At 39.0% G+C, this 22,136-nt stretch overlaps 1 protein-coding gene across 1 annotated transcript in view; it reads right to left on the reverse strand.

The window, feature by feature from the left end:
* Window positions 1-22,136, reverse strand: part of LSAMP (limbic system associated membrane protein) — a 746,634-nt gene that overhangs the window by 599,593 nt on the left and 124,905 nt on the right. The gene's annotated exons all lie outside the window — the stretch shown is intronic.

Below are 22,136 nucleotides of genomic sequence, written 5' to 3' on the forward strand. Positions count from 1 at the left end.
AGAACTTAAAGTCATAAAAAACTTAAGTCATAAAGACTTAAGGTGGTTTTAAGACTTCAGGATAGTAGTAGGCATGTAGAGCTAATTTGATATAACAAGCTTGTCTTTTAAAGAAAGATCAGAAATAAGGCAGCCTTCTTTTGCTTAAACACATTGTTCCAATGTCCTGCCTATTTCTATGGTAGTGCCAAAATATTAAGACGTGCATGACTGTATCATAGCTCCCTCTAATATATCCTGATTATAGCTCATAGTGTTTATTGTAATAGCAGAAAGATTTCATTATAGGACTTGTTCTTGTACACAAATAGGTTAATAAAAGTAAACAGGATTCAGTTCAGTTCAGTTCAGTTGCTCAGACGTGTCCAACTCTCCGCGACCCCATGAATCACAGCACGCCAGGCCTCCCTATCCATCACCAACTCCCGGAGCTCACTCAAACTCATGTCCACAGAGTCAGTGATGCCATCCAGCCATCTCATTCTTGGTCGTCCCCTTCTCCTCCTGCCCCCAACCTTTCCCAGCATTAGAGTCTTTTCCAGTGAGTCAACTCGCCGCATGAGGTGGCCAAAGTATTGCAGTTTCAGCTTCAGCATCAGTCCCTCCAATGAACACCCAGGATCGATCTCCCTTAGAATGGACTGATTGGATCTCCTTGCGGTACAAGGGACTCTCAAGAGTCTTCTCCAACGCCACAGTTCAAAAGCATCAATTCTTCGGTGATCAGCTTTCTTCACAGTCCAACTCTCACATCCATACATGACCACGGGAAAAACCATAGCCTTGACTAGACGGACCTTTGTTGGCAAAGTAATGTTTCTGCTTTTTAATATATTTTCAAGGTTGGTCATAATTATTGGGTTAAAAAAAGAGATGAGAGCAAGAGGACAGCCATAAATTTTCTATGGCTCTATAATCCAGGACCACAGCATTGTAGCATCTACCCTATCCCAACTCATTTCATCTCGAATAAAGAAGTCCTAGAAACCCCCAAAGGCTGAATCAAGATGCCCTTAAATCAAGAAGGATCTGACTCAAGCACAATCTATCATCTCTCGTCTCATTTCCTTCTTATTCTTCATTTCCTTCAGGTTAAAATAATGTATAGGACAGCTCGCAAGAAAAAAAAAAATAAGGGGTGTAAAAAATACAATCCTGTTCAGAAAGTATAAATATCAAAGCCCAATGAAAACAAATGCTTCTTAATTTCACAAAAATAAGTATACTACAGATATCCATCACAGTTCTACATGTATTCCCAAAGTCCCTCATAATTTTCATTCTGTAACAGGACACTAAAAAATGAAATGTCCAACCTATTTGAAGTATAACCACATTTAAAAAAAAAAAAGGCCTCTCGTCTCTCAGCTTGAAGGAATCTGAACTTCTGAAGAATATTTTCTCTGTCTCTCACATGAGCTTATTTCTTCAGCATTTTTTAATCGTATGTCTATTTTTTCTTGAGTTAATATTTTGAGTTTTTATTCTATGCCCAACACATGCCTAAGCTTCTATCTTAGACTATTAGCTCCCTGGTTGCTCAGAGGGTAAGGAGTCTGCCTGCAATTCAGGAGACCTGAGTTTGATCCCTGGGTTGGGAAGGTCCCCTGGTAAAGAAAATGGCAACCCATTCTAGTATTCTCACCTGGAGAATCTCATGGATGGAGGAGCCTGGCGGACTACAGTCCATAGGGTCGCAGAGAGTCAGACATGACTGAGCAACTTCACTTTCACTTTCCTTCGGAGTAATATTTATTTAATTAACAAAAATTTATTGTTAGTCTTGACAGACTATCAAGTACCAGAGTTTGTGCTAGACCCTGAAAAAAGTATGGTTTGTAAATGAGGTTTTACTCTTTAACCTCAAAGGGGAAGGGGGTGAGGAGAAGTGAAGGGATTCTTCTTCTTACACAGAAGAGGGCATCCCATACCACCTTCTCCAGGCTCCATTATAACAGGAAATGGAAGGTTGAAGGGATTAGTGGAGGTGTAGTCAAATTAGAATGTTTAAAGTCAAGAAGGGGAGTGTTCTTACATGAAAAAATCTACAAGGCAAGATCATTTGTTGAGCGAGCAGGAGCGGGCAGGGTCAGAGTCTTTTATTCACATGTATATTCGGTCACACTACCACGACTCTTAGCATGTAACTAGTGCTCCTGAAATGGTGATTATATAGAGGTTTTTAAATGTGAATGAAAGAATGAAGAATTGAATGATTTTGTTGCACTTGTTGTTAAAGTACCTGACTGATCAAAAATTAATAAATCTTAGGGCTGCAAAAGTGTCCATCAAAGCAGATATTACTAGGTCTATAACCTGGTAGTAAGGCTTCCCAGGTGGCTCAGTGGTAAAGAATCCTCCTGCTAATGCAGGAGACGCAAGAGACTCAGTTCAATCTCTGGGTCGGGAAGATTCCCTGGAGTAAGACATGGCAACTCACGCCAGTATTCTTGCTTGGAAAATGCCATGGACAGAGGAGCCTGGCGGGCGATAGTCCATAGGATGGCAGAGTCGGATGCATCTGAGCACAGGCAGAGAGAGAGAAAAAGAGAGAACCTGGGAGTCATCCCTGGGCTTAGAGGAAGAAATATCCAGAAGATTTTACTGTCCAGATTTCATAGCTGCTGGGAAAAGAGATGAGCTGGAGAAGAGAACTATAAAACAACTTATAATAAACGATAATAGGATCATTGTTTTCTGCATGTCTCTTGTTCTGTTTTCTGAAAGCAGGCACATTTTGAGTGAAAACAGGTTTTATATCCCAGCAATAAAGAGGTATAACTATAAAAATATATGTCATATCAGCAAGCATGTCTCTAAATAGAATGTTTTACCAAGTTTCCCAAGAGGCATCTGAGGCCCTTTAAATTATAGGGTATATAAGCTTCCCTACAGGGCAGCCTTTGAACTGCAACTCATTGTCAATCTAAAGCAGGGTTGGGAAATGAACCTTTTGGAAACGATGAGTGTGTTCTTCGCTCAGCATTCCTAGGTTTCTCTCTTAAACTGGATGCCATCACCAAGTAAAAAAAGAGATGTAAAATCAGTATGGGTCAAGTAAAGCTTAGTAATTTTAATTGCATTCATTTAGGGGGAAAAAAAAATCTCACATCTTAACCTAAACCCTCATATTTCTCTCTGCCAAATTTGACTTAGGGCAAAGCAATCAAAAACTGCCAATGTTCACTCAAATGGACAGAGCGATGTAATAAGTAATTCAGAAGAGCAGATCATTCAAAGATCACCTCTATTTGGGTTTATAATAACAATTTTCAGCTGATTTACTTTCTTAATTATATTTCTCTTAGGTTATTAAATTTGCAACCCTTCAGAATATACTAACTGGGTGGCAGAGGCCTGGAAAAAATCAGCTCTTCCGAAGGAGCCAACTCAGGTCACATAATACACTGGGGAGAATTCCCAAAGCGAATAACCCAAAATAGAGAGCATTGAGTGTGTGCTCCAGCCTTCTAGAACTGCTTTCCCTCTTGGCGACAGTCTAAGGAATCTCATGGGGCTTTCTCCTTTAGGTTGGGCCTGTGAAGAAAATCCTGATTCACAAAAATAGTCATGCAGTGTTATTCAAAATAGTAAAAAATTGGAGACAACTTAATATCCGACAGTAAAGGACTAGTTAAACAAATTATAATACGTCAATAAGATGGGTTCCTGTACTATTAAAATAGCATTTATGGAGAATTTTAATGACTTGAGAAACAGCTTATGATATACCATAAAAGGGAAGAAAAATCAGGTTATAAAATTGCACAGTATCATCACCACTATGTGGTTAAGAGCACAACTGCAGGAATCTGGCTGTGATTCCTGATTGTAGCAGTTATTAAATATTTGACCTAGAGTAAATTACTTCACCTTTCTGAGCCTCAGTTTCTTTACAAACACAGATAATAACAGTATGTATCTCATAGTACTGTTACGAGGATGGAAAGACGCTTAATGTATTTATAAAATGTCTGAAACATAGAAAGCACAGTTAAGAATACTATTTTTATTTGCTTTAAAACAACATAACTCTGCTCATGCTGTTCGTTCTACTTAGAAATACTCCCCTTTAAAAAATTTAACCTATAGCTCTCCCTTTCCATCGTAAGGTCCAGCCACATGTCACTACAGAGTATGAAGCTTTCTCTTATGACCAACCCCCTAGTCAGAATTAATCACCCCTTCCTTTTCAACTCTGTAGCATTTTGTAATAAACTCTACCCCTCATCTACACTATAGGATGGTAATCAATGTGTCCCACTCTCTCCATCAGACAATGTGTCTCACTCTCTCCATCAGAATATGGGGCTCTGCCAAGATTAGGGGCATGTCTCATTCTTCCCTGTGGAAGACAGAGGAGCAATACTAGTCTCCAGAGCCTCACCAGGTGCCTGGCATAGGGGAAGTCCTAGGTTCACCCTGGATTAATGAATGAATGCAACCTAAGTTCCACATGTGAAGCAGGAAGGAAGGAAAGGTGAAACAGCGGTTTTTTCCCCTGTGGCTTCCAAAGGCTCAGGTGTACTTTTTTGAAAAAAGAGGAATAGTTTCAGTCTATATTTTATGATTCTAAAGCCTCAACATTTCTATTCTCTTTCTATTGTTGTCTTTCCTAAATTATAAGAGGATGGCATAGCAATCCACTCCAGTATTCTTGCCTGGAGAATCCCATGGACAGAGGAGCAATACTAATCCTGATATCTGGAAATGGGGTGGTAAACAGAGTCAAAAGCCTGGGTTCTATTGCTGACACTCAAATCATCTGACCTTGAATAAGTAACTCAACCTCTTTGAATGTAAAATAGCAATGATAATATATACACCTTGCCCCTAGCTCCTTCACAGTGTTATTTCAAATATCAATTAGAGAATGCATGTGAGAATATTTGGAAAAGGTGGCATACAAATATATGGTATCATTATTCTTTTGCTGGTAAAGCTTTGGTCATTTAGTTAATATCGAACATTTTACATATTTACAGTAGTCTATAATTCTCTGACAAGATGAACGATAACCTTTCAGTATTTCTTTTTGCCTCATTTTACAGAGAAGTTGTTGGAAATGTGAAAAGGTTTGAAACTGTTAGAGTTCTATGGAATATACCTAAAATGAGGAATGTGATTGACATTAGTATTTAAATGTACACTATTCTTTGTTCTATTTATAAAGCATCAATTAGCAATTACATTAAAGTGCCCACATAATTCCTACTTTGTTGACAGCATCCTTTCCCATTACATAGACAAACTGAAACACAGCTGGGTCTAAGAGTGTTACTGTAGATTACCAAGTATGATCTGGCACAAGAATTGAGAATTCCTTTCTAACTCCGAGCTGCCAATAGAATTGTCTGTGATCAAAGAAATGCCTGATAGTCTGCACTATTCAGTATAGTAGCCACTAGCCATATGTGGCTTTTTAGCCCTTGAAATGTGGTTTATATGATGGAGGAGCTGAATTTTTAATTTAATTTAATTTTGATTAATTTAAAGTTAAATAGCTGTATTTGGCTAGTGGTACTTACTAAATTAAATGGCACAGTTTTAACTAGTCACTGTATTTAGCATGAGGATTTGCTCATTAGCCAAATGAACACTTAAAAAAGAATAATGATATGTTATTTTATAATGTGAAAGAAAACTCCCTCATGGACTGTCAGCATGGCCAGAGTCTTTTCCTCATTGGAAGAACATTATGATGAGAGGTTAGATTAGGGGGCATAGAATCAGAATAAGAAGGTTTATTCTGATGATTAGATGATTCAGAATAGTTATAAAAACTGGGCCAACAGAACAAACTGGTTTTATTGCTAGAATACTTGGTCCACCAGCCAAGACTTTCCTCGGATATTGCTTTGGTAGGTATTGCTACCCTTGCTCTGGTGACTCTCCTTTCCCTTGTCAACCTCCTTTCTGATTGACAAGTCCTTCCTGCTCTTTTTCTCCAAACTCACACTTCACGTGTACTGGCAGAGAGAAAAGTCTGTCTCATCTTTTTGGCTTTGCTCCCCTATAACTCTCAGTCCAAGACACAGATCTCCCCTTTCATCAGCGAGAGAAACGCTGGGAAGGCACAGAAGGGAAAGAATATTTATTTTAACCCTTCTGATAAGGAAAGAACTCAACCTGTCTGGGAAGCCATTCCTTCTTTTCCTTCATACATACCGTCAAGAACATCTTAAGGTCAGACTGTAAATCATGTAAAATATCTTTATCTTTTCAAGGCAGTTTTTTGTTTATATTATAATCAAGGACAAGAGAGGTCGCAGAATTTTGGCAATACAAGTCCTTGCAGTGGCAGGTGGGAGGGAAACTTTTAGTACTGAAACTGCTCTCACATAACGAAGGCAGGTTCTGGGAGATGCTCCTTCTCAGCCAAGATGAGGTCCTTGGCTTCCCAATTTGGTGTGTAAGAGATTCTGATATTCATTAAAATGACAGGCTGACAGAGTGAGGCATAGGCAACCTTTACCCACTTGTCAGCTGTCCAGTCCTGAAAACTTTGGACTATTTCAATCCTCTAGGCTCTGAGTATATATAGCATTTCAGACACAAGCCTCAAATCTGCCCAGCAAGATTCCTAGTTATCCTAGATCTGACCTTTGAAGTAGTGATTCTATATTTACTGAATTACAAAAAAGTTTCCCAATTTGAAAGAAAATTGTCTCAAGATAATTGAGTACTGATGAATAACAACCCAAGATCTCAATTTCAAGCATTTTCATAACTTTGAGTTTACTTAGTTTACTTACCAATGCCCCATTTAACATAGACAGGGAATTTGGGTCCAGAGAGGTGAAATGGAATATACAAATAGTGTCTAAGCAAAAATGTTAACAGTTGTAGCTGCAAATAATGATGGTGATGATAATATTTTTTTTACTTCCATAGATAGGGTAACTATATTAGAAGAATAAGTAAACTGAAAGGTGAGAAGATCAAATTAAAGTACTGAAGTACATCAGTTTAAGTGTACTTTAAAACATAAGATCGATTCAAGCCAGTGAGGGTTAAAGCCAGTCATTTCCAGACTTAGTAGGTACTAGTGTAAAGCTACTGACAACTAATTTTCACAAATCATGTGATTTCTAATACTTAAATATCCTCAGAAACTATAATCAACTAAACAACCTCAAATAGGTTTCCCTAATCTCTACTTCTTTTGGTTGGATCTATGTAAACTCCTTATAATAAGGGGTAACGTATTGCTTTGGCTATCAGCAGTTCTCAAAGTTTCCTGGGCTCTGGAATCAATGGAGATTTTTACATTTTGCCTTTTTTTTTTTTAATTATAGATTCCTTGGTCCCAACCCAGAGTTCCTTGACTGCAGTCTCCAATAAGTATTTTTAATAAATTACCCCAAGCAACTCTGATGTATCATTTGAGAATCACTGTTCATTCAACATTCAATACTATTTACGCTGAATTAGAGTTATTTCTGAATCTTTTTTCACCCACTAAATTTTAAAACAGTGGACAAGAATTAATTTTATTCCATTTATTTATTGGTCTGGTTGCTAACCCTATTCCTTTCCCAGTGATCTATACAATGGGTTAGAACCAAACACATCTCAGTTTGAATTCCAGCCCTACCACTACTAATTACATGACCTTAAGTAAATTATAAAATGTCCATGAGCTCCTGTTGCTTGCATATCTATGTACTAATCATAGTAAAATATAAATAAGATGACGTGTCAAGCAGGTAAATGATAACAATATGAGTTTTTGATAAATGGTAACTAGAGGTTACGGGTCCCTCGTGGCTCAGTGGTAAAGAATCCACCTACCAATGCAGGAGATGATCCCCGGGTCAGAGCTTCGATCCCTGGGTCAGGAAGATCCCCTGGAGAAGGAAGTGCCTCTCCAATATTCTTGTCTGGACAGTATTCTTGCCCACGGACAGAGGAGCCTGGCAGCTATAGTCCATGGGGTCTCAAAGAATCAGACACTACTAATGACAACAACTAGTGGTTATTGTAGTGAAGGTCAGTGGTATTAGCAGTAACAGCAGTTACTAAAGGTAATATTAGTAGTACTTGCTCAATAATTATCTTTTGATTTAACTAAGGAAAAATAAAATAATCTATATATCAATAATCTAGAAGAAGTAAGACCCACTGACAACTAAGACCTATTAAATGAGTAAACCCAGAGCCAAGCCATTTAATTTTCATCTCTGAAGAGCGGTAAGCCACTGAGAAAGGAGAAAACAACAAACGCAACCTGTCAATCAATAATGGTTTTGATTCACTTCCATTTGGCATTCTTGTAAGTAAGGTGGTAAAAGGTGGTAAAGATCTGTGCAGCTAAAACTCTTTTATTACATCACTCTAAACCCCCCTCTATATTCTCAGTTTTCTCTCTGCACCTCTCTCCAAGAAAAGCACAAATTTTTAAGAAAAAAAAAGTCATTGTGTCAGATAGTGAAAGATACATTTATATGGGGGTTGGGTACAGATGACAGAAAAGGAAGTCCTCCTTAGAAATACTGGCTCAGCATCCTTGATGGTCTCTGAACTTCTCTTTGTCCTCTCTAAAGGATATGACAGACCACCTAAGTATTACTCTCCTAAGATCCAGTCTAGGAACCTGACACAATCAGTCCCCATGTAGCACCAAAATTGACAGGTGGAGGCACTTACTCCTCCTGGACCACACTCACTTCCTTCTCTTTCCCTCTTTTCTACTCTGAGCTCTTATTTGCCCTCTCCTTCACTTCCTTGCATCTTTTCATAATCCATTCCACTTCCCCTTCTCCATATTTTCTCCCACTTTCTATGCCTTTTAACCTATACACAATTCTCACATGCATTTCTCAAGTATACCAGAGCATACAGGGCCTAGCAACTGTTCATATTCCTCACAAGAAGCAGTATGGATCTCCAGACACACACACACACACACACACACACACACACATATACCCCAGAGGATTCCTCTCAGGAACCTGAGGTCATAGCAAGGATAAAGGAAGTCACAATAATACCACAATAGGAGAATAATACGGTTATTAAACCAAAGATATTTTTTAAAAACACCAACATGTGTCTTTGCAAGCACGTGTATGTCTTTTGATCTGTAGACACATAACTGATTCAGAAAACATGCATTTTACTCAAGCTATTGCTCCACAACACAATTTTATCTAAAATGTGACTTACCTCTTGATTTTGCAGTGATAGCCTTAGTCAACTGTTAAAGACTTAGTAATAGAAACACAGACTCTGAGTTCCTTGAAAGAAAAGTGTATTCTAGTGAGGTGTGCATGTGTGCTCAGTGGCTCAGTGGTGTCTGACTCTTTGTGACCCCATGGACTGCAGCCCACCAGGCTCCTCTGTTCATGGGATTTTCCCAGCAAGAATACTGAAGTGGGTTGCCATTTCCTTCTCCAGGGGTTCTTCCCAAACCAGGGATCAAACCTGCATGTCCTACATTGGCAAGGGGATTCTTTACCATGGAACCATCTGAGGACCCCATAGCTAAAAACAGCTTCGTGGGTATTTTTCTTCTAACAGTCTCAGCTGTACTCCTGAACATCCTGCTTTGCTTAACCCATGGGGTCTGGCCATGGGGACAGCCTATTACTCCATGGCTTTCTAACTTGTCCTTCAATTCATCACTGCAGCTTTATAACACTTTGCAGTGCTCTGCTGGAGTCACATGAAACCAAGTGTGCCCTTCTGCCGACAAAACTTTGCTGTCTGTGGCGATATTTCAGCCTGCTGCCTGGATAATTACACGTGTAGCTCACATTAGTGATACAGAGGGATTTGAGGCGAGTGCGTGCAGCCTGGCCACACAAGGCCCTGCACAGACGTGATGGCCCCTTGCCATCAGGGGTCATTGAAGTGGCAGCTGCGATAACCTCACCCAGCTCTGCCCTCTCAATCATCGTCTGGCACTGTCTGTGTTTCCCCTCCTTCAAGTGAGGGCAAGCACCTTCTGGCCGATGGGGGTTGGGAATAGATTGAGACAGGATGTCATGTGCCTTAGGAAAGTCAAGATTGGTTCAGAGCCCTCTCAGGGCAAAGAAGGGTGAGAAAGCAAGGAGAACCAGCACTTATAAAAACTGCAAAAGGAGCAGGCCTTGTGCTAAGCACTTAGACACACGTCATATAACTTAATTCTCACAACAGTCCAGTAAAGAAATGAGGCTCAAAGAAGTGAAGATAATTGCCAAGGTCACTGAGCCAGTCTGAAGCAGACCTATGATTAGAGATCAGGTTTCCTAGTTTCCTATCTGATGTTCTTTCTACCAAAATATACATAATAGTGTTTGCTCCTGGAGAAGGAAATGGCAACCCACTCCAGTGTTCTTGCCTGGAGAATCCCAGGGACCAGGGAGCCTGGTGGGCTGCTGTCTATGGGGTCACACAGAGTCGGACACGACTGAAGTGACTTAGCAGCAGCAGCGTTTGCTCCATTTACTCACACATTCAATCAGCAAATACTCATTTTTGTATGTTTGATATTTAAGACACAGGTTCTAGAGTCAGACGGAGTTCAAATCCTAGCTCTACCATCTCATTACACAACTGGATGATTTCCTTACCCTCCACATACACCAGTTCCTTATTTGTAAAGGAGGATTAATAATAATATCTACCTCATAGAATTGTTATGGAGGCCAATAAACATCCATGTAAAACCCTTAGCATACTACCTGAGACATGGCAAAGATTTCACGAAACTCTGATAGAGCTCCCAGGCTCATGGGGAAGACAGGTGTGCAAACAAATAAATTACCCTACAACATGTCAAATACTGAAATAAAGTTTAAGAGAAAATGCTGTGGGATTTTAGAGGAGAATCCCTGCCTAGCACTTCCCATCCTATAAAATCTGAAACGAGCCTACCCTGATAAAAGGAAAACAAAACCCACAATGGGTGTCTATGGAAACTGGCTGTGCCAGAAAACAGAGATTTAACCAGTAAGGTCAGATAAGGTAGTTCCAGGGGCCATTTTTTACTCAGAATTCTCTGGCCTGTTTCTGGCAGCCCTCTGGGGTTGCTGTATCAAGTAGTTGGCTTGACCTTTTAGTACTGCGGTTTTTAGAGCTGTCAATGTTTATAAAAAGCTGAACTCATCTTATTCAAACATGCCATATATAAGACTTAAGAATGAATCATTTTCCCTTAAAAAAGAATCTCACAATTTCCCCAAAATAGAAAGCAATATGAATTGCTAGGTTTCTTTTTTGTTTGTTTCAGCTACTAAATGATGATATTTAAGCAACATAAATCAGATAAAAATATCACTGACCCTTAAATAGAATGATCATCAAGTATTTCACTCTAATTTTCCAATTTTCTACCGAACATTCTGCTACACCAGCTAAACTGAATGACTTGTAATTTCCCTGAACAGTTCTTCATGTTTCCTGGCCTACAGACTTTGCTCATTCCATCCCTCCACCTGGATAGATCTTGACCACATCCTAATCTCTAGCTCTCAAACTCTATTTACCAAGCCCCCAAGAGTCACCCAGTTGCCTACTCCTTCCTAAAGTGGCTTTAAAAAGTCAAACATTTCTTCAGATGTAACAGGGACCCAGTCTCATCTACATTATGTTTTTCTAAAGCCCCCTGGTTCTGTACTAGTTCTAGACAGCCTCTTAAACTGAGACCCACAGTGCATGGCATACATTTTTAAAAAGCAGGGGAAGATGGTATATTTTCTATGTTAGGTCAGGGACAGAGTCAAATGGAAAAATATGTATATATATTTATTAAATACCTTAATCAATCCAGTTTCATTATAGGTCAAGGACCACAGAGAGTTCTTCCATTGGCTACAGAAGAAATAAAAGATAGCATTTCTGCTTTTAAAGAATTTATGCTTAAAGAAAGGAGATGTATACCAAGAGAATAGTTAATTTCAAATGTAAATGTGAAATAGTAATAGCCTCTAGCATTTGGCTGACTACTTTGAATCAAGAACTGTTTGTTCTAAGTGATGAAGTGACATCTCGCTCCATCTACCTATCTGTCTTTCTAGCTATCATTTATCTACTTGCCTATCTCTCTCCTCATTTTATCCTCTCCAATAACTCTAGGAGGTTGGTGCAATTACTGTCTCCATTTTACTGAGGAGAAAATAGAAACATGTAACCATCACTCAATTGGTAAATGATAAAAACACTGACTCCAAAATTCATGTCTTTGGTATATGACAAACAGTTACATTTCTGAACATAGGTCAGAAACTGATGGCATTTTGTGGGGGAATAAGTCAATATATTCAAATAAGAACCCACGTGTTCAGAGAAAAAGGCATTAAAACAGAAAATACTCCTTGAACCGTTGGAGAAGATGAAGTGAAACATTAGGGATAGAGGGAGAAACTTCTACAAGTCACAGAGATGACAGCTATTTTGGTTTGTGTGCAGAGAATGAGTGACACATAAGGACCAACAGGTGAAAAAAAAAAAAAAATGCAGGGCCCTAACCACACATTAAAGAGCTAAGATATGACAACTCAAGTAATATGGAGCCATCATAGGTCCTACTGAAGCAGCATGATGCTAGATTGAACCTACTAGTCATTTAAAATTATATACTTGTAAACAGGATTTCACACTGTATTACACAACCCTATATTCCTTCCAAGATTTTCTCCTTATAATGCTTCTTAGGTTGTTTTAAGGATCATTTATTATTCATCAGTGTACCCTCCATGCCTAACAAAATCCCTGGCAAGTGGCAGGTGATTATGAATGGTTGTTGAATGAATATATGAAAAGAAAGTTGGGAGAAAATAGGATAGGACAGTATGGGAAGGCAAGAAAAATAAGTGCATGCTTCAAACATGAGGAGGTAAGTGTAACAGTTAAAGCCAAAATTAAATAAAGGAGGATGAGAGCTAAGAAGAGGTCGTTTAATTTGGCCAGAGGGGTATTTGGGTGGTATTCAAGAACACTGTAATGACAGAAAGAGCACAATCAAATCTGCATGTTAAAGGAGAAAATGAAGGCAACAGGACAGTCCATAATTTTTGTTGTCAATGAGTAACTTAAAAAGAGATTTGTCGTAAGTGAGCAATTGGATCAAGCATCCATTTCTTTTAAGAAGCCAGATGTCTCTTCATTTAACCTGTTAAGGCAAGTGTCCTCTGTGAACTCAGTGATTAAACACTCCCTCTCACCTCTGATGGCTACTAAGATGCATCAAACCTTTGAGGTCCCTTGGATAACCTACATGATACTGATAGAAAGTTGTAGCTTTGACAAAAGGTTGTATAAACCAGACTCTGAGAAATTAAATCATTCATCTAAAGAATTCATAGCAAGTCACAGACAGATGTAGAAGCTCATCTTTATTTAGTCTCCATATGAGAAGAAAGGGATTGGGCATGACCATCTCTGAAGCTCTGCCAGTCTGACATTCTCTGTCTACACAGACTCTGTCTCTTCACTGCCATCCATTACCCAGGAAGCCTCCTGCTTTTCCCCAAGCCAACGGCCAAACTGACCTTTGCAAATGATTCTTACTTGTCTAATTAGCTCCAAGTGAGATTCTATCATCCCATGGTTATAATTTTAACTAACTTGAAATTATAAGAAAAGTTAAATAACAAAAGTAATTAAACATATTGCAGTTAACATTCAATGTACACATCTAATTACTGCCAATACCCACATGAAGGCAAAATTCATGAAAACAAAACTCAATGCAATATATTTTATTTGGATACTCTAACAAAGGGCTTCTTTAAATATTTTCTCTAGAAGTGGAACATTAGGGGATGATTAAAGATAATTAAATGCTGTAAGAGTAGTGATCCATTTGACAGAGGGAATTAAAGCTATGAATCATTTCTAATAGAAATGTGATCTTCCAACCTGTATTCTAAAAGGCTGGCACCCTTTCTAGGAGAGGCAGAAGGAGTGGAGAAAAGGGAAAGCCAAAGGAGTTAAAGGCCAAGTTTAAGGCTCAACATTTATGTCCTAAGCAAGTTATAAGCTAGTTCCTTTGCAAGACAAAACAGTGTTGTATAGGACTGGTGATAGGGGAGGATTGGGGAATAATGCAAACAGTAATTTGTAAACTGAATTCATGGATTATGCCAATGTATTTTACAGAAAAGTCACATGCAAATTAGACTAAATTTACTACACTTCTTTTCCATTATAAAAGAGTAAGCAGATTAAAGATTGAGATTTCCTTATAATTTGACTTGAAAGAGTTAGTCGCTTAGTAGTCTCTCACTTTTAGCAACCCAATGGACTATAGCCACCAGGCTCCTCAGCCATGGAATACTCCAGGCAAGAATACTGGAGTGGGTAGCCATTCCCTTCTCCTGGAGATCTCCCTGACTCAGGGATTGAACCTGGACTCCTGTATTGCAGGCAGATTCCCAATAATTTGGGTATCAATACTCCCGGTTGCACATACTATGTTGTCAGCCATGTGGGTTGTCAGACATCACCTCAGACTCCCTATTCAGGAGGCCCACTATGGCGATTGATATGTGATTTCTCTTTCTATTCTGTATTTTAAATTGGCACCATCACCATTCATATTACATATGGCAGTGCAGCCATACAAGCTAGTAAAACACTGGAAGACTTGCATGCCTCTAGCTGATTCATGAAATACAAACATTAAGGAACAAAGTTTGCTTTTAATCAAATTTTTTTCCATTTAAATAAATATAAAAAGGAGATTAGGTGGAGAGTGTGTACATGAGAAAGAAAAGGGATATGTGTTCAATTCCTCATCTCCCTGTGGATCGCACCCCTCTAAAGGTCAACTCACTAGCCTCAGGTTTAATTCCCTTTCTTGCTGCTACTGTTCAGAGGTAAATGCTTGCTTTTTATTAAAAATCAAAATCACAAGAGCTTGTAATCCTCTAGACTCAACATTTCTCTCTCTTCTTTTAATAAAAATGGAAAGTTTAGCTCAAAGCAATAGCAGCTAAAATTAGAGTGAAATCAGCAGCTGCTCCCCAGGGAAAATGAAAAACCAAACAAAGGTTTGTTTTTTCTGACTATGTTGTATTTTTTCCTCCTTTAAATTTGGAAGATTTTCCAAAAATTTGCATGTGTCAGCCAAACAATATTTGATGTTTGTAACCCCTCCACTATACACCTCCCAAGTAATGTCAGTCACAAACCTTTCAGGTAAAATGTATTAAAAAACCCGCTATTGTGTTTTCAATGTCATGGCCCTTGGAAACAATGGTAGCAATTAATAACATTACCAAGGCATTAATCTGTACCTCCAGCTAAACTTTCCTGCATTTCTCCCTCAGTACAATTATGTCAATACACATGACAGTTGGCACAGACCAGAAGTACCAGGTTCTCTGAGGATGCTGTGGCATCCGACTGATTGTGTTGCTCAAAAACTGTGGTCATAATGGGACATGAAACAAAGACAGACACTGAGCTTAAATGCCATTTATCCTCATTCTCACGTGCCTCTCTTCACCTTGTTCTCTGCTTCATTCTTTCCACTGTTCTCTTGATACAGGATGGTAATGAAACTTACTGTGGCAGTCATTTTCCAATAAATACATACATCAAATCATTATGTTGTACACCTAAAGCTAACACAGTGTTGCTGTTGTTCAGTTGCTAAGTTGTGTCTGACTCTTTTAAGACCCCATGGACTGTAGCCCACCAGGCTCCTCTGTCCATGTGATTTCCCAGGCAAGAAAACTAGAGTGGGTTACCATTTCCTTCTCCAGGGGATCTTGTTGACCCAGAGACTGAGGCTGTGTTTCCTGCATTGGTAGGCAGATTCTTTACCACTGAATTACCAGGGAAGCCTGAAACAAATATATATGTCAATTATATCTCAATTTAAAAAATGACATTTTTTTCTCCCTCTCACCATTTACCACTCCAAACCCAACCCTTATTATAGTGGCAGCCCTAGTACATGCCTGGCATATCGTAAGTAAACAGTGAATAGAATCCCATGCTTGGGTAAACTTGCTCTCAACATTTTTTTCCTTCATCTGCCTTCAGAGTTTTCTCTTCCTGCTTTCAGGATCATGGTGAGGGCATCTAGGATACACATTTTTCTTCCAATCTTCTTCATACAAGAGTTTCCTGGCTCAAACCTGCCCCTTTCCCCTCTTAATCACTTCTCTGTAGGTATATATTTCATTACGAGACATTTAAAAAGGAAATCTCTCTACTTATAGGAGCAGGCTTAATCACTGCAACTACAGGAAGAGCCATGATAGTCCTTACTATTTTACCTTCATTTGTTGTTCTTTTTCAGTCACCAAGTTGTGTCTGACTCTTTACGACTCCATGGACTGTAGCACGCCAGGCTTCCGTGTCCTTCATTATCTCCTGGAGTTTGCTCAGACTCATGTCATTGAGTTGGTGATGCAATCCAACCATCTCATCCTCTGTCACCCCCTTTTCCTTCTGCCCTCAATCTTTTCCGCCATCAGGGCCTTTTCTAATGAGTTGGCTCTTTGCATCAGGTGACCAAACTATTGGAGCTTCAGCATCAGTCCTTCCAATGAATATTCAGGGTTGATTTCCTTTAGGATTGACTGGTTTGATTTCCTTGCAGTCTGAGGGACTCTCAAGAGTCTTCTCCAACATCACAGTGGCATCACAGAGAGCATTAGTTTACACACACACACACACTCTTAAGGCCTGGAGAGGAAAGAGTAAATTACTTCTCCAAAACCAACCGACTGGGTCAAGTCTGGGGCTGGTGGTGAGAGAGGGTTTGGACTGTGAATTTGGCCCCAGTTATAATATGTTTCCCGGATCTGAAGCCTCAGTCATTTTTAATAGTTGTTTTCTAAAATTCATTCAGTCTATATAGGATTGGTGATGTTCAATTAATATGTGAAATGATGACACTAGAAAATAAATTGAGGAAGACACATGATGAATGCAATACCATTTTAAGGGAAGACATAGTATTTATAGGACAATAAAAGAGATCTGCAGTTACATTATCCACTGAAGCAAAGCTATGCTGTAAGGGTCATCAACCCATATGTTTTATAACATAAACTGAGCAACCAAAAGGGTTAGGAGAATATTTCCCTCGGGCAATACAGTTTGGGATAATTAGACACATTTGAGGGATTTTAACACCTTTCTCAGTTGCATCCTACACTAGCCATTTTGAAAACTGATAAACTGTCAGCCACTTCTGGTATAGTAATTTTATGATCCAATATAAAAATAAATTTTATTGTGTTATTGAAGTGGCCATAACCATTATATTGAGTTGTTATATGGAAATATGCCTGCCTCCTTTATACATATTCAACCAGGGATATCCACATATTTTTCTTTAATATATTTTTGGGCTCTGTAAGTAGGCTTATGCTTTTTTTAAAAAGAAAATATTAGTAGTAGGTGGAATCTTGGTACACAAGTCACATGCAAACATCACCCCTGTATTAACACCATTTGGCTATGTTTATTTTGTGTTATACTTGGAGGCATATTGTTTACTCAGAAGACTTAAGACTTATATACTTGAGCATGCAAAATTTTTGAAATTGACTCTCTTATTTCTTTTGACAGATGGTACCTTTAAAAGACTTATTATAGGTCAACAAACCTTCTTACCTCCAAACTCACTTAGGGGAATTTGCTGCTGCTGCTGCTGCTAAGTCACTTCAGTCGTGTCCGACTCTGTGTGACCCCATAGACGGAAGCCCACCAGGCTCCCCCGTCCCTGGGATTCTCCAGGCAAGAACACTGGAGTGGGTTGCCATTTCCTTCTCCAATGTGTGAAAGTGAAAAGTGAAGTCGCTCAGTCGTGTCCGACCCTTAGCGACCCCACGGACTGCAGCCAACCAGGCTCCTCCATCCATGGGATTTTCCAGGCAAGAGTACTGGAGTGGCTCGCCATTGCCTTCTAACTACTTATTGGACCATATTCCTTCTATCCAGATCTTTCCATCTTTATTTCTGTGAGTCTTCTTTTCCCCCTCCTTTTCTCTCTCTGTCCTACCCTTCCTCCTTCTCTGCTTTCCCTACCATCCTTTGTCTGTTCTTCTCCTGCCCCACTCACTGAAAACTGAATCAGGCCAGCTAAGAGTACAGCACTCACATTTTCAAATCATGAACAGAGCCAACTTCAGTAGCTATATGTGAACAATGGGTATTCATCGAGAGTTGAATAATGAATCAAATATTCATCAAACGTCAAGACTGTGCCACGGAAAACTGGTTGTTTGTTCATCATATGGGTTTTAATCTGTATACTTTGTTCATATAGTAGGTTTACCACAAAGAAAGGGGTTTTACTGTAAAGATATGCTGTCTAGTGAGCCAGGAAAATTGGAAACTTTAAAATTCAGCAAGAGCAGTAATTGTAATAGAACGAGATTGTAGCAAGAGCAGAAATTGGTTAGTAGGAATCTACCACAAATTTGACTTAGCTACTCTCCATAAATCTCCTCAATCTCTGAATGCCCACCTCTCTTCTCAAGTGCCACCTGGACTGTGAGTTCTCTCCTCCTACCTTGGTGTACCTTTTCCTCAACTTCACATCTGGCTGATCACAGCTTGTGTTTTCTCACAACTTGAGCTGCTTAGGATAATAAACCTATGGATTCTATTCATGATTCAGTTCAGTTTAGTCACTTAGTTGTGCTCGACCCTTTGTGACCCCATGGAGTGCAGCACGCCAGGCTTCCTTGTCCATCATCAACTCCCTGAGCTTGCTCAAACTCACGTGCATCCAACCATCTCATCCTCTGTCATCCCCTTCTTCTCCTGCCTTCAATCTTTCCCAGCATCAGGGTCTTTTCCAATGAGTCAGTTCTTCCCATCAGGTGGCCAAAGTATTAGAGTTTCAGCTTCAGCATCAGTCCTTCCAATGAATATTCAGGACTGATTTCCTTTAGGATAGACTGGTTAGATCTCCTTACAGGTCAAGGGACTCTCAAGAGTCTTCTCCAACACCAAGGTTCAAAAACATCAGTTCTTTGGTGCGCAGCTTTCTTTATAGTCCAACTCTCACATCCATACATGACTTGGAAAAACCATAGCTTTGACTAGACAGACCTTTGTTAGCAAAGTAATGATTAAGTTTCAATTTTCTTTGCTAACTAAGCCATTCTGTAGTAACACTCCCAATATGAAGTCCAGAACAAATCTCTTTAACCCAGTTTATTATTTTGCATGGGCTATACGTTAGGCCAACTTATATATTTAGATCCAAGTTGGTAGATACCCACTGCAGTCAGTGAATTGTGGCACAGTTGAAATGAGAATAGTTTGGTCTAGAGGGAAAAACCTGATAACTTGGTTTCTCAGCAGAGGCAGTAGGTGAAGGGTGGGGCAATTCTCTTCAGATGGGGTTGTGTTCACTGTAGGCAGCATGATGGAAATGTTTAACCAGAATATTATAAACCAACTATGGAGAGAAAGCAATACTTCCTACCACCTTTTCTTCAGATTACCTAATCTGGATATTTCTGCATCTATGTGAGTTTTCTTCCTTCTTGATAACTTTCCTCATTTCTACTGTCATTAAGGGACAGAGCTGTTTATCTCAGGTTCTTAGATTCCTGGAAAAGCAGAGTCTTTTTCCATCTAAGGTCTATTCCACTATCTCTTTAGGTTGAGACGAACTCTTCCATCAAGTGTATAGACTCACTTGTAGACTTTGATCATAGCTGTCAGAAAGTCTTAGAACACACTATCCTGTTTTCTGAGTACAGAGACCACTCAACTGTCTCCATTAGAACATTCTCACAGCTTTGACTTCACCACTTCTTGCTTGCTGCTGCTGCTGTTGAGTCACATAGTCATATCAGACCCTATGCGATCCCATGGATTGTAGCCCACCAGGCTCCCTGCCTGTTTGATTTCCCAGGCAAGAACACTGGAGTGGGTTGCCATGTCCTTCTCCAGGGATTTTTCCAACCCAGGGATCAAATTCGTGTCTCCTGCATCTCCTGCTTGGCAAGGAGATTCTTTACAACTTACTGCTTATGGAGATGTAAAAACTGAAGATCCAAAACAATCTTCAACCCTTTTTGGCAGAGTCAGACGGCAAGTGTTCAAAGAACCATTACATGGCCTTAGGCTGAGACATTGTTCTTGTCACAGAACACTAACACAGTTCAACTAATAATGACTTATCTGCACTGAAGTCACCTTATTCTTATAAAGGCCAAGAGAACTGAACTCCTGAGGTATTTCAGTATTGTTTATTTGATTAATTTTTGGTATGTTTATCTTACAGGAAATTGCTATTGGAAAGTAGACATAATTGATGATAGTTCTTTCTGAAGTCTTTTTTATGAATAAAGGTGACAGTTTTCTTTCTAGAGTGAAAGTAAAAGTTGCTCAATCATGTCTGACTCTCTGCAACCCTAGGGACTATACAGAACATGGAATTCTCCAGGCAAGACTACTGGAGTGGGAAGCCTTTCCCTTCTTCAGGGGATCTTCCCAACCCAGGGATTGAACCGGGGTCTCCTGCATTGTAGGTGGATTCTTTACCAACTGAGCTATCAGGGAAGCCCTCTTTCTAGAGTAGAGGAAGAGTATTCTTCCTAGAGGCAATAACAAATCTGAAGGTGTCACGACATCTAATGTGCTCCTGAAATTTTTCAATTTCCTGGTTTGGGAACTGTGAGTACAGAAAGATACAATTCCCATTTCTGACCTCACAGAACTTAATAGCACAGTCTGACTATATTTTTTCTTGTTTTTAAATATATCAATAGTTACTCTACAGTTATTCTGCCTAAAATATCACTAATCTCCAAAACCACCTTAAAAGATAATGAAATCTTCATTGTATAGGTGAAAAAAGTGAGGTTCAGCTAACATGCCAATTAGCTTAAAGCCCATAGGACTGGAAAGTTGCAGAGTTAGCATCCAAACCAGTTTGGTTTTAAAGACCACACTTTTTCAATTCATTGCACAGACTTCAAGATTAGTGAGGATCTATCATTTGCATATATGCTAAGAAATAGGGTTCTAAAGAGGTATAAACAATTGCCTCCAATCTTAACATATTTTATAATCTAATTGGAAAGCATATTCTTTCTTACACTGATATTTACCTAAGTGTCATTTGAGTGACTGAAACAAAGTGTTGCTTTAAATCAAATCTCATCTTCGAACCAACACTATGAATCACTACTCAGGATTAATATTCTTATATATGAATTTGGCAAGTGAATGAAGTTACTTGTGGAATGAGTAATAAATTATTTTGGCATCTTTGAAAAAAACTACTGGTCTATAAGCGTATTAAACTCAATTTCATTTTTAACAAACAAATATATACATTCAGCAACTGCCATCATTAAACAAAATTCCATTCCTTATAGTAGCTATTCTTCATTAAGTAGAATGCACATAGCACTGTATTAAACTTAAAGACAATTCTTTGAACTCTGTTGGGACTGAAACCAGTCTTTAAAGGGCTACAAAGTCCAGAGATGTTTTTGTGATGCTTAAGAAACACTGCAACTCTAGAAAATAGAGATACGTGACCTTCATGGACCTATAAGGAAAAATTGGCAATTTTCTGTTTTTGAAAGAGAAAGAGGTAGAGAAAGAGAGAGAACAAGAGAGAGATTCTCTGTTAAAAAATTTCAGGACTTTGCCATGTTAGCAAATTATTTTTTTAATCTCTGATCTGCATATTCTGAAATATACTAGGTATTCCTCATCTTCTGCTATATGTACGTATGTTGTGGACATAGTATGGCTTCTTCTCATCATAGGTTTCAAATGATACCACAAAGAGGCCTTTCCAGACGCCCCCCCCCCATATAAGCAGTCTATCCTCCTTATCTTATCTAAGCAATGAAATCTCCATAAAGCCATCTGATTTTCTTTCCACATAGGAATCTCACCATCTGAAATAATCTTGTTTAGCATTTGTTTTTGTTTTTTATGTGTCTTTCTCTACTGGTCTATAAGCTCCATGAGTGCAAGAATGGGGTCTGTGTGGTGACAACCATGTACTTAGTACTCAGAACAATTGCTGGTCATTAACTAGACATTTAAGTGTTATTTATAGAATGAATGAACATATAAACGCATGAATGAATGGACAAATTAAGTCGAAGATAAACAAGGTGGCACCATAGCTCATATTCCAGGGCTTTTCCTATTTTTTTAATAATTGTTATAAATGTGTCAAAGCATAGGCTTCAACTGAC

The sequence above is a fragment of the Moschus berezovskii genome, chromosome 1 (genome assembly GCF_049115385.1).
Source record: "Moschus berezovskii isolate FMDL1 chromosome 1, NW_MosBer_1.0, whole genome shotgun sequence".
Lineage (NCBI taxonomy): Eukaryota > Metazoa > Chordata > Mammalia > Artiodactyla > Moschidae > Moschus > Moschus berezovskii.